The sequence below is a fragment of the Salmo salar genome, chromosome 12, assembly GCF_965601325.2.
Source record: "Salmo salar chromosome 12, fSalSal1, whole genome shotgun sequence".
NCBI lineage: Eukaryota > Metazoa > Chordata > Actinopteri > Salmoniformes > Salmonidae > Salmo > Salmo salar.
Genome location: NC_138302.1, coordinates 30840755 through 30858072, shown reverse-complemented (window position 1 = coordinate 30858072; position 17318 = coordinate 30840755). Strand labels below are relative to the sequence as shown.

The window sequence follows — 17318 nt, the reverse complement described above, 5'->3', positions numbered from 1 at the left end:
GAAGTACGGTAATGGAATATTTAGAAATCTTTCGTCACGAATTGCGCCATGCTCGTAACCCTGATTTACCATTTCGGATAGTGTCTTGGAACGCACGAACAAAACGCCGCAATTTGGATATAACGATGGATTATTTTGGACCAAACCAACATTTGTTATTGAAGTAGCAGTCCTGGGAGTGCATTCTGACGAAGACAACAAAGGTAATGAAACTTTTGTAATAGTAAATCTGATTTTGATCAGGGCTAAACTTGGTCGGTGTCTAAATGGCTAGCCGTGATGGCTGGGCTATCTACTGAGAATATTGCAAAATGTGCTTTCACCGAAAAGCTATTTTAAAATCGGACATATCGAGTGCATAGACGAGTTCTGTATCTATAATTCTTAAAATAATTGTTATGTTTTTTGTGAACGTTTATCGTGAGTAATTTAGTAAATTCACCGGATGTTTGCGGGGGGGTATGCTAGTTCTGAACGTCACATGCTAATGTAAAAAAGCTGTTTTTTGATATAAATATGAACTTGATTGAACAAAACATGCATGCATTCTATAACATAATGTCCTAGGGTTGTCATCTGATGAAGATCATCAAAGGTTAGTGCTGCATTTAGCTGTGGTTTTGTTTTTTGTGACATTATATGCTAGCTTGAAAAATGGGTGTCTGATTATTTCTGGCTGGGTACTCTGCTGACATAATCTAATGTTTTGCTTTCGTTGTAAAGCCTTTTTGAAATCGGACAGTGTGGTTAGATTAACGAGAGTCTTGTCTTTAAAATGCTGTAAAATAGTCATATGTTTGAAAAATTGAAGTTTTCGGATTTTAGAGGAATTTGTATTTCGCGCCACGCCCCTCATTGGATATTGGAGCAGGTGTTCCGCTAGCGGAACGTCTAGATGTAAGAGGTTAACCCTGTGGCACCCCCATAGAGACTGCCAGAGGTCCGGACAACACGCCCTCCGATTTGACACACTAAACTCTGAGAAGTAGTTTGTGAGCTAGGTGAGGCAGTCAGAGAAACCAAGGCTGTTGAGTCTGCCGATAAGAATACGGTGATTGACAGAGTCGAAAGCCTTGGCCAGGTCAATGAAGACGGCTGCACAGTACTGCTTTTTTATCGATGGTGGTTATGGTATCGTTTAGGACCTTGAGTGTGGCTGAGGTGCACCCGTGACCAGCTCGGAAACCAGATTGCATAGCAGAGAAGGTACGGTGGGATTCGTTTGTTCTGTTTGTTCACTTGGCTTTCGAAGACTTTAGAAAGGCAGGGCAGGATGGATATAGGTCTGTAGCAGGTTGGGTCTAGAGTGTCTCCCTCTTTGAAGAGGGGGATGACCGCGGCCGCTTTCCAATCATCAGGAATCTCAGACGATACGAAAGAGGTTGAACAGACTAGTAAATAGGGGTTGCAACAATGGCGTTGGATACTTTTCGGAAGAGAGGGTCCAGATTGTCTAGCCCAGCTGATTTGTAGGGATCCAGATTTTGCAGCTCTTTCAGAACATCAGCTGTCTGGATTTGGGTGAAGGAGAAGCAGGGGGGGGGGGGGGGGGGGGCTTGGGCCAGTTGCTGCGGGGGATGCAGAGCTGTTGGCCGGGGTTGGGGTAGCCAGGTGGAAATCATGGCCAGCCGTAGAGAAATGGTCATTGAAATTCGATTATTGTGGATTTATCAAGGTACTGGAGTTAGCCCATAAGTAGTTTATTACAAAATCTGTTTGTCATTTAGTGCAGTGTTCAACTCATGGAAATCTATGAAGTCTTGTAAGAGGCTGAAGAAAATCAGCTAACATGTATGTAGGCTAAATGCAAACATGGACTCCAACCTGAAATGCAAGCCAAAGTTACTTCAACTCAAGATAGAGTATCATAAGCTGGCTGACAACAGTGCTGGAGCAACCTTTACAAACTCAGCTTTTGTTAATGTTATGTGGTTGTTTTTATTACTTCATCAAGATAACTACGCATTACGAAATGAAACCGACAGAAGAAAAAAGGGAAACAGTTGGACTCCTGAATGGAGCCAGTTGACTGCATTCCCTCAAGGTTGCTCTGACATTGACTGTCTGCCTTTCACTGCTGCCAACCACAGCAGTGAGACAGGATCTGTCAAAAGAAAAAAAAGCAGAAAGCACAACAGTCTGAGAAAGAGGAAAAATAATATAGCTCAGATCTGATGGTTGATGGTTGACAAGATGGATGGGAAATTGAGCTAATGTGCAATAGGACAAGCAGGCCATCTTATCAAGGTACTGGAGTTAGCCCATAAGTAGTTTATTACAAAAAATGTTTGGCATTTAGTGCGGTGTTCAACTCATGGAAATCTATGAAGTCTTGTAAGATGCTGAGAAAAACAGCTAACGTGCATGTAGGCTAAATGCAAACATGGACTCCATACTGAAATGCAAGCCAATGTTGAAATATTTTGCCATTCAAAAGTGAAGTGAACAAACAAGTTCTCAATTGCCATGTGTGCTAAAGCACTGTCAACACAATGCAGTCAAACTATGCCAAGTATGAATGCCATTCATGTCACTGGGCTGATTTTTATTTATTTTTTTACATTTAACCTTTATTCAGACAAGCATCAATGAAGATGCGAGTGGAGATTTTGGCAGGTACGCTCAAAATAAAAAAAAGTCTCAACCTGACCTGGAAAAGCCTTAGCACACACGTGACTTATCCCACAGCATGTTGCCTAATATAACTTAGTTATCCACATAACTGCAAAACAAACATTGGCTATCCCTGAGAATTTTTAAGATGAAGTAAGTTGTCATTACATTGTCTAATAGTCTGACACAAACAGTACGGTAAGTCCAGCTTCTCTCTGTCCTCTACATGTGATGATGCCTCTCCTCACGTCTCTCCAATTAGCCAACATAACGGGGATCTGGGAGAGGGAGGCCTCCACCGGCCCCCGCCTCGACACCGACTGGACATTCCCCTAGATTGCTGCCAGACAGTTCCTGCCTGGGCTCCCCCTCCCGACCCCCTCCCCTGTGCCCCTGCCAGGCCCTCCCCACTAACACGGACCGGACATGCGCAGGCAGGCTGCACCATCGTTAATTACTGCCTTCTACATTATGGGTCCTGGCCGATCGACCTCACCCACACCGTCCACATAAGCAACGGTTATGGCACTGGGGCCCTTGGGGGAGGGATATTTCCATTTCCCACTTTCAACCTCTCTCACACACACACACACACACACACACACACACACACACACACACACACACACACACACACACACACACACACACGAGAGGCCGACTCCCCTTGAAGTAATGACATATTGATTTTGTTTACTTTCAAGGAAGAATGCCTTAGTAGGAACTGACCATTGTTGGCAGGAAAAAAAACGAAAAACTAGCCGCCACCGTCCACCCCATTGAAAGATCTTCAATTCATTCCAATTTTGATTACATTACAACAGCTGTTTGGCCCAAGCTTTACCCCGGGATTTATAAAGAACACCATACTGCTATAGGATAATGGGTTTGGCAGAAGCCCTCATTGAATTAAGTTGATTTCACTGTTGATGCCCCTCTACCGCCAGCCCCTGACCAGCCTCAGCCATGACGGCCCCTTGGCACACAGAGAGAGCATGTCATCCATCAGGCCTGGGTTGTTTTCTGTTGCTGTTAAAGGCTCGTAATCGCCAGGCTTAGTATTGCAGCGGTGCACGGCAGCCTGGGCGAGACTGAGATCAGTGTGGGATGTGGATGGATAGATTGAGGCAAACGACACCCCGTGGGTTTGCCTACTCTGCTCGTGATGTTTTGTCTGCAAGGCTGTTGAGGATGGAGAGAATCCCGGCTTGTGTTCTTACATCCGCCTCAGGCAGCCTTCACTCTAATTTCAAACAAATGATCCTTCTGAACAGGAGATAAGGAAGGGTTTTGGTGTAGTGTTGCTAGGCAGCCATCCCTCGGCTCCTTTACAAGACTAATCAAAACAAACGTGTCGTAATCAGTCCGGGAATGAAACGGCTCCCTCTCCAGTCCCATGCATATTTCATTCCCTAAGCACAGCTCCACGTTGTTTTATAACATCTATCAAACCTGTCAAGTCAAATATTTTAATAAAGAATGCTTTTTTCAGAAAAAAATAAAAATAAAAAATGTAACTGAAGGCAAAATAATACCTGTAGGTTACAGGAATGTCATAAGCAGCCAACATCCTCATGTTAATACAACATGCCCAGTCAGTCCCTAGACTGCCCCTTCCTTCCCCATTGCCCTATCACCTGCTGTGGTCTGGAGAGGGTAATGTGTCCGCATGTCTCCAATCCCAAACAGTTTATGCATATATTATGAAGGCATAGTGAACTTTTTTAGTTTTGGTCTCCGGCAAGGGTTTTTCCCAGCTGTTCGCAGAGCCGAAGTCTACGCCCCATCGCCGGCCAACAGTAGGGATGCTTCAAATGAATGTCTGTTGTCCATTAAAGATGATCGGTGCAGTATTTTCTCAAAAAACACTTGAGAAATACTGCACCAAACATCTTAGTTAGATGTCAATTTAAAGTGACAATGATCTCCTTGGAAAAAACATCAAAATTAATGAAAGATTTGTTGAGTTATCCTAGATTTATTCGACTATTTTAAGGAATTGTATACTGGTTACGGCGTCTCCAGATGGACAAACAGTACTATTGTACATTTTTCAAGTGAAGATCTTTTAAGGGAGTATGCGAGCACACTCGTTCGGGCAGCTGAACCGAAGCATGCAGAAACCTTAAGCCACCAAACAGTATGGCAACCGACATAACTCCCCTTCACCAGCGACTGGCTTCCCCCCCACCCCCTTTTCACTGAGTACATACAGACCCCTAAAACGTCTTTACAATTGCCCCATCCCCTCCCCCTTGAATGCCCCCTCCAGGGGGGTTGAACAGGGGTGGCGAAGGAGTGGTGCCCCGTCCCCCTGACCCTGGGAGAGAGGAAGGTTGCTGGGGTGGAGGGAGAGGGGAGGCACCTTTACGAACTGATTAAGAACCGCAGCGCATTAACCAACTGGCAGCCTGAGCCTTCAGCTTGACATTAATGGTCACACTCCTCCCGGTAAGCACGTTAAGCATACTATATACCCACCATGTCCCCCACTCCTGGTCTCTCTCACTGCTCGCTATGCATTTCATTATTGCCCCACTGGTGTCTGACGATTGAGATAAGATGGGGGGTGGGGACTGTAGGATCTACTCCACCACTTTGGTATGGGAGGATGCATATGGATAGCAGGGGGAAAGCGACAGTTCAATCACAACTCATACCTTCCTCTACTGTATGAGAAGGGGGTAGTGATGTCTAACAAATAAACAAACACTGCCCAGTGCAGCCCACATTATTGTAGCAATTTGATGGAATGGAATCAGAGGAATAACAATGAACAGTCTCAAATATTATGGTGTGTGGGGTCAGCCTTTAGCCTACATTTCAAGGTCAATATGACACAATCAACTGATTTATAACATGGAAAGTATTCCCACTTCATGAAAAGCTGCTCTGTTCCTACAACACATGTATCCGCTAGAATCAGGAGAGCCAGTCCGTTCCAGTGCCATTTCAACCCGCGCTAAACCGACCATTAATTAGATTATGATATAATCTGCCTCTGGTGCTCCTGGTTTGCGATTCTGAACACAAAACTCTCGTGCATTTCCATCCAAACCCATGGATAAATCATGGTTGGCATTTTAGAGAAGGCAAACCCTGTCAATAACAGCGAACGTTACTAACGAGTTCTCATCAAATTCTTTATAACCGTGAAACTAAGCTGTTCAGCAATGCGCGTTACCCTTCTAGTTATATTTAAAGCTTCAGCTAATTGGTATCAAGTCTTATCAGCCTAGCTACTATCAGTGACATTGGCTCGTTGACTGTAAAGCAAAATAAATACTGACTAGGCTCGGTGTAATGTCATGGTAGGAATTTAACTTGCCATGTAATATAGCTGACGTTACCCTTTCCCATAATGTATTGCTATAAATCATCAGCTAATACAAGTTAGTAAATAAAAGCAATGTAACTATGAAAACTGGAAGAGTAGAAAAACACTAACGGTAGTGTTAGTCCTCGAGTCACATAATAATAGAACACAATGTATGGGGCTCGGGCTGGTGGACGGCGCTTGTCAAACAAGCTGTGGTTGGATTTCAATAAGGTGTTCCTTACCTTGCGTAATCACACGTTGAGCTTTGGCAGCTTTCAATACAGAGTTGGTGCATGACAGAGAATGATGCAGAAAAGCATTCTCCTGTGCCTTTTCCGAAAAATACCCGTAAATGACAAATCAGGAATTCAGTCTTCGCAGTTCTCCAGCTAGCTAGCATTAGCCAAGTTCAGCTCTCCTGCTGCAGGGGCTTACTGACTGGATAACTGTTTGAGCAGCTTCATAACAAAAAATACCGAGATCGATACTTGAAAAACACACAGTAAGAAATTTGTATTTCAGCGCAACGATGCACTAAAAGTACAATTTTCGCAACGAAAAAAACATGCTAAACGTCAAAGTATCACGATATAGAAAAAAATATCGAAAAAAGCAGCAAAACGAAAAAGCAAGAGAAACAATTCGACTCAAAAAGTAGCGGAGTTAACGTTAGCTAGTTGGCATTAGTCATCGACTGTTGTAAGGAGTAATTTGCAAATGAAAGAAAATAGGCAGATTTCAGTAAATTGTCGACGAAAATGGCTAGCTAGCTAGGAAACTTGGGTTAAAGTGCAAAATGAAATAATTTGTGTTTAGGCCGCTAGCTGAGGAGCTAGCAGGTTAGCAACAACATCTGACCGACGACCTTGCTACTACGAATGCAAATTGAAAAACGAATCCAAGAAAATACATTCTCGAAAAATCCAAACGTAGGAGTGGACAGTCATAATGCGTTCAGTGAGCTCTCGTTGACAGCGTTCTTGCAGCCATTTTGTTCAAACTAAGACCGCTCTCTCTCTCCTCTGAGCAGAAATCATGTAGGAAGTGGCCCCCATGCCCAAGCAGCCAATCCACGTGATCTCCCACTAACAACACAGCGTGATCCAGCCCCGTCGTACCCTTGACAATGGCAGTCTGATTTGCTCAGTAGAATGAATGATGGACAGGCAGATATAGAGGATGATAAAATAGTGCATATCTTATTTGCAGCCTACCTTGGGCACTCTTCAGTTGCATATGTGTGGTAAATGTGTGGTAATCACTACCATATAGGTTATTTCTGTAGGCCATGTACATCAGCAATACGTTTATATTTATGGCAATGCAAAATAACACATTGAGTTCTGTGAATAAAAGGCAAAATAGTTTCAGTAATGTATCAACATAGTATGTGATTAGTTTGCAAATTAGAAGTTTATGCTAGAAGAATAAATAATTTTACAAGGGCCCTTGATTCTATCACATAACCTTCCTCAAAATCTTGAAGTCACATGAAGTCCACCAAGAAGGAGCCTATTTAAATTCCAGACTAATTAATAATTGATTGACGAAGGACGACTATTCCCCTTGTTCTGCTTCTCAGATTCAAGAAAGGATTCTGGCCCCAACTCATTCTCAATGCCTCTTTTCTTATGGAAATGACCATGCATCGTGCAGTATGCACACAGTGGGAATAGGTCAAAGTTGTGGTCCACAAAGGGGAGAACTGACCAGTGAGAACAGCCTAGACTAGACTGCACAGCCCCATAGATCACAGCAGAGACTGTCAATGAGAAAGCCAGAGCCCAGACAAAGTTTCTTCCTATTCAAGGCAAGCTGCCCAAAGCTATTGCAAAAGCCAACTCTAGCTGAATGGGAAAAACAGCTGTTTAAACTTGGGGGTTAAGGGAGGTGAGCAGAGAAGGATGCATTCCTTGGAGTTTGCATGTGATAACAAACTTGTAATACTGCCACACACACAGTGAGCTCCAAAAGTACAACTACGAGGTTAAAGTACAGACTGCCAGCTTTAATTTGAGTGTATGTTCATCCATATTGGGTGAACAGTTTAGAAATTACAACCCTTTCTGTACATATTCCCCCCATTTTTGGGGACCAAAAGTATCCTGACAAATTCACTTATATGTGTATTAAAGTAGTAAAAAGTTAAGTACTTGGTCCCATATTCATAGCACGCAATGACTACATACATCAAGCTTGTGACTACACATTTGTTGGATGCATTTGCTGTTTGTTTTCGTTATCTTTCAGATTATTTTGTGCCCAATAGAAATGAATTGTAAATAATGTATTGTGTCATTTTAGAGTCACTTTTATTGTAAATAAGAATATAATATTTTCTAAACACTTCTATATTAATGTGGATTCTACCATGATAATGTGGATGCTACCATGATTCCTGAATTAATTGTGAATAATGATGAGTGAGAAAGTTAGACACACAAATATCCTACCCCCAAGACATGCTAACCTCTCACTATTACAATAACAGGGGAGGTTAGCATTTGGGGGGTATGATATTTGTGTTGACGTAGACAAAAAAAGAAAAAAAAAAGTGTCACTGTCCCAATACTTTTGGAGGTCACTGTATATACGGTGGTGGAGGTTATTTACGTTACAATACTGCACTTTTGTAGAGTGCATTTTGCAAGCACCTGCCAGCATCAGAGCAAGCCTGCCATCCAGGCAGGCTAATGCAGAACTAACATCCACATTTGCAGAACTCTCATCACCAATTCTGTGACCTCACAAGTCATTAGTGCACTTTAAAAAGAGAGATGGAGATCTATGCCCCCACATAGGACACCATCACATGGTGGCAAATAGATGGACGTGAATACTGAGAAGAACAAAAGGGTAAACAATTGACATCTATTCTGAGTTTACATCCTAAATGGCACCTTTTTCCATACACAGTGCACTACTTTTGACCAGAGCCAGTCAAAAGTAGTGCACTACATAGGGAATAGGGTGCCATTCGGGACAATACTTAATCAGTGGCGCTATTTTTTTTAGGTGTCTTGGATGATTCTTTGACTTGGGCCAATTTCCCTAATTGCTTTTACATTTAAGCTCGCCGTCTGATGAAGGGGCGGCAATGAGAAAGGTCTGGTTGATATTCTGATAAGAGGAAATCCAGACGTGAGGCGAGGCGGACGGACTGCGGCGCTGGCAATCACTCACTTTCTCCTCTCTTCTGCTCTCCTGGGATACTCCTCTCCTCCGTCTTTCCCTTTCTTTCTTTTCTTCATTTAAGCGCCCTGTGCTCATGTCTTTTGTTTTAATTCCAGTTCAACCATGAGTGCGTTCCACAGAAGGTTTTAATTTCATGCCTGCCGTAAGATCTTGCTAGCAGAGAGACACTCCCACACACAAGTTACTGTATATCTGCGCGCATACACTATTGTGGCTACAGTGTACATGTTTCTTTGATGCATGTGCTTGGCAACAGTTTAACATTTTTTACATTTTATACTTTAAACATGCTTGCCATGAGGGGAAGTATCACTCCCTTCTGAAACATTTATAGACAGTCAAAATTGAGACAGACACATAATCAGGAACCAATTGTACAAAGCGAATCTCAATAGGTATTATCTTGGCCAGGTCGCAATTGTAAATGAGAACTTGTTCTCAACTTGCCTATCTGGTTAAATAAAGGTTAAATAAATAAATAAATAAAAATATTCCATGTGTTATGATGATGAAGAATACTAGCCTGGTCCCAGATCTGTTTGTGCTGTCTTGCCAACTCCTATGGTCATTGGCGAGCTTAACATTGAAGTTGTCAAGCCCGCAGAAACAGATCTTGAACCAGGTCAGAAGAATAGTACATCTAAATGACAATCCAGCTTTTCCAACAGTCTACAATTTAGCAGTTCTCATAACACTAAAGACCCTCTCCCAATGTCAGTTTATTGCCTTATCTTGAGGAATTAGGAATTAACAAAATAAATATGACCGGGTGAGAAGCCAAACAATTCACTGAACGATGAGCCAAAAAGTGGATCTTTGTTTAGACTTCCTCCCTTGTCATTACGTCTGAAAATGCCACCCTATTCCCTATATAGTGCACTACTTAGTATTGTAACTAATGCACTATATGCAGTAGACAGGGAACCCATCACTGGTTCCCTGTCTGGTGCAGAATGATAGATGATAGGCCAGGTTTTTGGTATTGATCATGAATCCTGAATCCTCCAGTCTGGAGATTATGCCTTGGAGTAATCAAAATGCAGACAGTGGCTGCCGCTCCTTTCAAAGTGACATTTCCAAAGGCATGACTTGACATATGCTAAATGCTACAGTGATGATAATTCTGACATGGGAGTACCAAAAGATACAACCAATGTAGAGCCTGAGTGTCCCCAACTCTGCTGTTTTCACCCTACTGAATAGACAGGTGATTATCAACGCTCCACGCACCAATAATACAAACCAAAACATAATTCCATGCCGCTACAGATTCATTTAGCAATCTATAAGCCGTGAAACTAGTACATTGTTTTTACTGTATTAGTGGTAGGGCTGTCATATAACCAATACTGCCATCTTCTCTGAGGGCCATACCATTGTAATGAGAGAAGAGGGGCTTTAGAAAGCATATTGCCATACCCATCAGGTGGACAGAGCCTTTTTTTATTATAGGCCTTGTAAACATTACAGTGAATTACCCAGAGAACAAGGCCAATAAAATCTGTGAAAGCGAGCGAGAGGAATAGAATCTGAAATAGAGAAAGAGGCAGAGCCTGTTTACCGGTGCAGTGTGTAGTGGACCTTGGCCACAGAGTGACTGATTCAATTTCTATACAGGGGACAACAAACAAGCAGAGATTCTACAGAATAGCCGGTTACAGCAGCAGGCCTGGGGGACTGTATCGACTGAGGGAGGGGTGTGTGTGTGTGTGTGTGTGTGTGTGTGTGTGTGTGTGTGTGTGTGTGTGTGTGTGTGTGTGTGTGTGTTGTAGTGCTGGTGGTTTGTTATATGGGCCGAGAGGAGAGTGGAGCAGTGCGGTGCAGTAGGACAGCGTTTCTGAGCTGTGGTAATTTCCCCCGAGAGTACTGCCCAGGGAGAGGGAGGAGAAGGAGGGAGGAGTGGAAGAGGAAGAGGAAAGGAGGGAGGAAGAGAGAGTGTGTTCGGAAATAATGAGGCATGATACAAACAGCATAGACTGGAGTAATGGAAAGAGTGGCGAAAGAGAGGAAAGGAAGGTTCATCCAACGCACAGCATCATTAAAAACTCTTTTCAAGCTTTATTTTTGTGACCACTCCTGTCAACACATTTAATAAGCCCATTTCTATTCTCCTTTCCAACGTGTCATTTTTATCAATAAGCATTTTAAGTGCCCCATTGTTTTTGTTGCTAATTCCATCTATTAATTACACTTCAGGTTTACTGATGACATTGCTTATTTTGTTGTTCGTGGTGCCCCTGAATATTAGCATACATTAAGCCCAGCTTATCTTTCATCCCCAATGAATAGCCGTTTGCATATTGTTTTGTGTGTGTGTGTGTGTGTGTGTGTACATGTGAATGTGTGTATACCGTTCTGTTTGTGTGTGTGTGTACAGTGCTTGACTTGGGCAGGAGCTCACCGGAGCAGAGTACCAGCAACTTATTTTCTACTTCTAGAGCTCCTGTTCCTTTATAGAATATTAGCTCAAAAGTATTGTGGAGCTCCTGCACCTAAATATAAACAGTACCGGCACCCAAAATTAGTACTGGAACCTATTTCAGTCATAGTTAAGCACTGTGTGTGTGTGTGTGTGTGTGTGTGTGTGTGTGTGTGTGTGTGTGTGTGTGTGTGTGTGTGTGTGTGTTTGTGTGCATACATTAACGTATGCATGGGTATTTGCCCCCGCCCTCTCCACAAATTAATTAAAGGGAATAAGACCTGCGTGGATTTTATGGTGTTTTGGGAACCGACTGGCTAATCAGATTTATTGCACACTTAAGCTTAATTAATTGCCTTTATGGATTCAAATGAATAATGAAGTGCTAACAAGCGTTGTTTCTGTTTCATCAACCTGCAGAGAGGCAAGCCACTGGAATGATGATAATGACCTGGGGATGGGACAGGAGAGCTGTCAATCATCTAAGGTTCAACTCAACAATATCTACTCTTACTGTATAGAATGCCATGTTCCTCTAACTACCAATGAAATTAGCCAAATGTAGTCTATTAGATGTATTTCAAATGGGGTTGGATTAATTAGTTTTGTATGCAAATATGGCTTCTGGTTTAGAAATCTATGATTATAAAAATAGACAACTGATTCAACCACTAACAGATTTACAACAGAGGGGAAAAATAAGTGTGTGTCTGCACTCACGCTCTACGTCTTTGTCCTCATTGGACGCCCCCATACGCTCCAAGCTTTCTATTAGAAAAGGTGGCACTTGTCCAATGAAAACTACTGTATTACTGTGTATTACTACCTGGGCCTCCACAAACAGACAACATATCCTGACCTTCATATGATCTACCACCAGATCAATAGCATCATCATTGCAGAGGACTGTCCACAGATTAACCCAGCCAGGGCTCTGGCACGCACGCACGCACGCACGCACACACACAGGCGCCTTCCCCCAGCAGGGCCCCATCAGCTTCGATCAGCCTGTATTGACTGACACAGAGCCACAGAACTGCCGTGTGTATTGCACACACACACACACACACACACACACACACACACACACACACACACACACACACACACACACACACCACACACACACACACACACACACACACACACACACACACACACACACTGCTGTTGACTTTAATTTTCACTGGCTGCCTGGCTGGCGTGGAGATTTCTGGGGGGGAGGGAGAGTGTGGTTGTTTTGGAATAGGAGCGATGGCGGTGGAGAGAGGATTTTTTGTGGGTACAGTGGCTTGACCTTTGACTTGAGGGTACATACTGTACACAATGTTGGTGGGACATGCTGTGGTTTCACATTAGCTGGCAGAGTCACAATGTTATGCTATGGATGGAAATCATATTACGCACACACACAAAGACAAACCACATCTCCATAAACATGCACCCACACACAAACAAAACAACAATGCGAAGAACAAGCAAATCAATAACAACACGGCTTTTATCGCCGAAAGGCAGCCAAGTCATTCCCTCTCCCATGTAAATATAGGTGGCATATCCAAAGGCAAAGGCTGATACTTAGGAGTCCATTAACAGAGGTCTGAGATGGGTTAATTCACTGTTTGCAGCACCAGGAACCCCAGGGCCTCAGGGCACAGAGAGAGAAGGTGAGGGATGGAGAGAAGATTGAGAGGGGGTAGGGTGTTTGTTGGGCGTTGGAGAGAGGGGTTTATGTTGAGCAATATCATCCCTTTCCCCTCTTTCTCTCTTTGCCTCTCTGCCCACCGCCGCGTCATTTTGATTAATGCTGCTTTCCTTTGAGGTCACAGGAATAGTGGGAACTCAGCACCCCCCCCCCCCCACACACACACACACACCAGCACTGGAGGGGGGTAACGGCGGCATAATTCACTCCATGGTGAAAGCTGTGCTCTCTCCACGGCGGCTGTGGCTCTAATCTGAAATGTAATCAAAACTGTCCGTAATGCAATGCGTTTCAAGAGGCTAGAGAGAGATGGAGGGAGTGGAGGAGGGAGGAGTCCTGGAAGGGGTTATTGGGGCACACACTGATGCTCAGATATATAAATATACAGTACCAGTCAAAAGTTGGGACACACAATACTCATTCAAGGGTTTTTCTTTATTTTTACTATTTTCGACATTGTAAAATAATAGTGAAGACATCAAAACTATGAAATAACATATATGGAATCATGTCGTAACCAAAAAAGTGTTAAACAAATAAAAAAATATTTTATATTTGAGATTCTTCAAAGTAGCCACCCTTTGCCTTGATGACAGCTTTGTACATACACTCTTTACATTTCAATTAACAGGTGTGCCTTGTTAAAAGTAAAATTTGTGGAATTTCTTTCCTTCTTAATTCGTTTGAGCCAATCAGTTGTGTTGTGACAAGGTAGGGTGGTATACAGAAGATAGCCCTATTTGGTAAAAGACCAAGTCCATATTATAGCAGGAACAGCTCAAATATGCAAAGAGAAACGACAGTCCATCATTACTTGAAGACATGAAGGTCAGTCAATGCAGAACATTTCAAGAACATTTCAAGTTTTTTCAAGTGCAGTCGCAAAAACCATCAAGCGCTATGATGAAACTGGCTCTCATGAGGACCGCCACAGGAAAGGAAGACCCAGAGTTGCATAACCCCAGTATATCGTGGACAGAGAAGAGGTTGTTGGGTTGGTCGCAGGAGTGTCAGGGGAGGTGTCTCTCTGTGTCAATCTGTGCCACCTCCGTGGAAAGTCCGGAACAGGCCACCCACGTCCCTATCCCGGAGGAGTAACGGGACCTACAAGTGGACTTTTCGAAGACTCGTGCCACGTGCCTGCCCCTTCATCACCCAATCAATCTACTGTCTGGTTCTACCCTCCCGCGTTGGCACATCTACCCTCTCTCGCATGCAGAGACCAAAGCCATGGAGGCCTACGTCCAGGAGGCGCTGGCCCAGGGATTCATCTGTCCGTCCACCTCTCCGGCCACCTCCAGCTTATTTTTCGTGAAGGAGGGAGGTCAGTTATCCCCTGCCTCTTATACCCACTGTGATCGAACAGATGCACGGTGCTAAGTACTTTACTAAATTGGATTTACGCACTGCCTACAACCTGGTGCGCATCAGAGAGGGGGATGAATGGAAGACCACCTTCAGCACCAGCACCGGGTACTACGAATACAGGGTAATGCCCTACGGCCTAACAAATGCACCCTCTGTGTTTCAATCATTCATTAATGAGGTGTTTGAGACATGTTGGGTCGCTGTGAAGTGGTGTACATAGACGACATCTTGGTGTACTCCACTACACGCGAGCAACATGTCTCTCATGTCAAGTCCGTTTTGGAGAGGCTGATAGGGAATCACCTGTACGCCAAGGCGGAGAAGTACCTTTTCTTTCAGCAGGCAGTCTCCTTCCTGGGCTATCGGATATCCACCGCGGGAGTGGAGATGGAAGAGCAGAGGGTCAGTGCAGTACGGTCGCGGCCTGTTCCATCCTACATCAAGGCGGTGCAGCGCTTCTTTGGTTTTGCCAACTATTTCAGGCTCTTCATTAGGGGTTTCAGCACAGTGGTGGACCCTCTCACCTCCCTCCTGAAGGGAGGTCCTTGACAGCTGCGCTGGACTGAGGAGGCCAACGAAGCCTTCCGTGCGCTCAAAGAACGTTTTACTAATGCACCTTTTCTGGCTCACCCTGACCCGTCTCTGTCCATCGTGTAGGTGGACACCTCCGAGGTTGGAGTAGGGGCTGTTCTCTCCCAACACAATGGATCGCCGCTTAAACTCCATCCATGTGCCTTCTACTCACGGAAGCTGTCTCCCGCGGAGTGGAATTGCGACGTAGGGGATCATGAGTTGTTGGCCGTCAAGAAGGCGCTGAATGCATGGCGGCACTGGCTGGAGGGTGCTAAACACCCATTCATTGTCTGGACGGACCACAGGAACTTGGAGTACATTCAAGCAGTGAAGAGGCTGAAACCGCATCAGGCCAGGTGGGTCCTATTCTTCACCAGGTTTGACTTTACCCTCTCCTACCGGCCGGGATCAAAGAACGTTAAGGCCGATGCTTTGTCCCGGGTGCATGACACAGAGGATCGGAGGGAGAAAGTGACACCCATTATTCCCATGAACCACATTGTGGCTCCTGTCGTGTGGAATGTAGATGCGGACATCAGTTGAGCCCTGCGACAGGAGCCCTCACCTGCCCACTGTCCAGAGGGGTGTACCTACGTGCCCTCTGATGTGCGGGACCATCTCCTCGCCTGGGCACACACAGCACCTGTGTCGGGGCATCCGGGTATAGCCTGTACTATCGACTGTCTCTCTGCCAAGTACTGGTGGTCCACCTTGGCCCAGGAAGTCCGGGTTTACTTCTCTTCCTGCGCCATCTGCGCACAGACAACTAGACACCTCCCCTATGGCAAACTCCACCCGCTGCCGGTTCCACAACGACCCTGGTCCCATCTCTCCGTGGACTTTGTTACAGACCTTCCCCCCTCAGAGGGGCAAACCACCATCCTGGTCATTGTGGACCAGTTTTCCAAAGCCTGACATTTGATTCCTCTGACTGGTCTCCCTACGGCCCTGCAGACGGCAGAGGCTCTCTTCTCTCACGTCTTCCGGCACTACGGGATCCCAGAGGACATCGTGTCTGACTGTGGTCCTCAGTTCACCTGCCGTGTCTGGAAGGCCTTCATGGCACGACTGGGGGTCACAGTCAGCCTCACCTCCAGGTACTGTCCCCAATCAAATGGGCAAGTGGAAAGGGTAAATCAGGAGCTGGATAGGTACCATCGTAGTTACAGTCAGGACCAGCCGGGGGAGTGCGATGCGTTTCTGCCTTGGGCAAAATACGCACAAAACTCCCTCCATCCCTCCTCCACTAACCTCACACCCTTTCATTGTGTTCGAGGCTATCAGCCGGCCCTGGCACCGGAGTCAGATCGAGGCTCCCGTGGTGGACGATTGGTTCCGGCGCGCCGAGGAGGTATGGAACAACGCACATACCTGTCTCCAGCGCGTTGTCCTCCGGCACAAGGTGCAGGCTGATCGTCACCGCAGTGTGGCTCTAGTCTTTCACTCTGGTGACAGGGTCTGGCTTTCTACGAAGGACCTGCCCCTCCGCCTGCCCTGCCGCAGTTTGTGGGGCCGTTCAAAGTCCTAAGGAGAGTCAATGAGGTGACATACAGATTACAGCTCCTCATCAATTACCGTATCTCACCCTCATTTAATGTATCTCTCCTCAGGCCGGTGGCAGCTAGTCCCTTGGCTAGTGCTGGACCCCACTACGCACCTCCTCTCCCTTGGACGTTGAGGGGGCCCCGGAGTACTCCGTCCGCAGCCTGTTGGACTCACGGCGTCGTGGCGGCTTCTCCAGTACCTGTTCGACTGGGAGGGGTATGGTCCCGAAGAGCAGTGCTGGGTTTCTGGTGCGAAACGTTCTGGATCATTCAGCCTTCGCTTTGGCTCCACCTCCTGTCCAGCTCAGGCATTCAGCGTCGCCGGCCTTCTAGCTGCTGCCGGCAAACACCCTTCACTCATCAACCCCGGACTTGTCTCGTCATCATTACACACACTTGGTTCCAATCCCCACTCTATATATACTCCCTCTGCCATTTGTCTGTCATTGTAAATGTTACTTGTTTTCCTGAGTAGAATCTCTCCTACTATTTCTTGAGCACTTTATATTTTGCACTTTTTGTTTATGAAGATATATTTTGAGCACAACAGCGTTTGGTCCCGCTGTTTTTTGTTGTTTTTTA

At 45.1% G+C, this 17318-nt stretch overlaps 1 protein-coding gene across 2 annotated transcripts in view; it reads right to left on the bottom strand.

The window, feature by feature from the left end:
- Window positions 1–6990, bottom strand: part of LOC106564661 (trinucleotide repeat-containing gene 6C protein) — a 74932-nt gene extending 67942 nt beyond the window's left edge. Inside the window, exon 1 of one of the 2 annotated variants that reach the window (XM_082958819.1) lies at window positions 6175–6990. The gene's annotated coding sequence lies outside the window, so the exon portion shown is untranslated. The remainder of the gene's footprint in view (window positions 1–6174) is intronic. The other variant, XM_014130854.3, reaches the window with a different exon arrangement.
- Between the last annotated feature and the right edge of the window lie 10328 nt (window positions 6991–17318).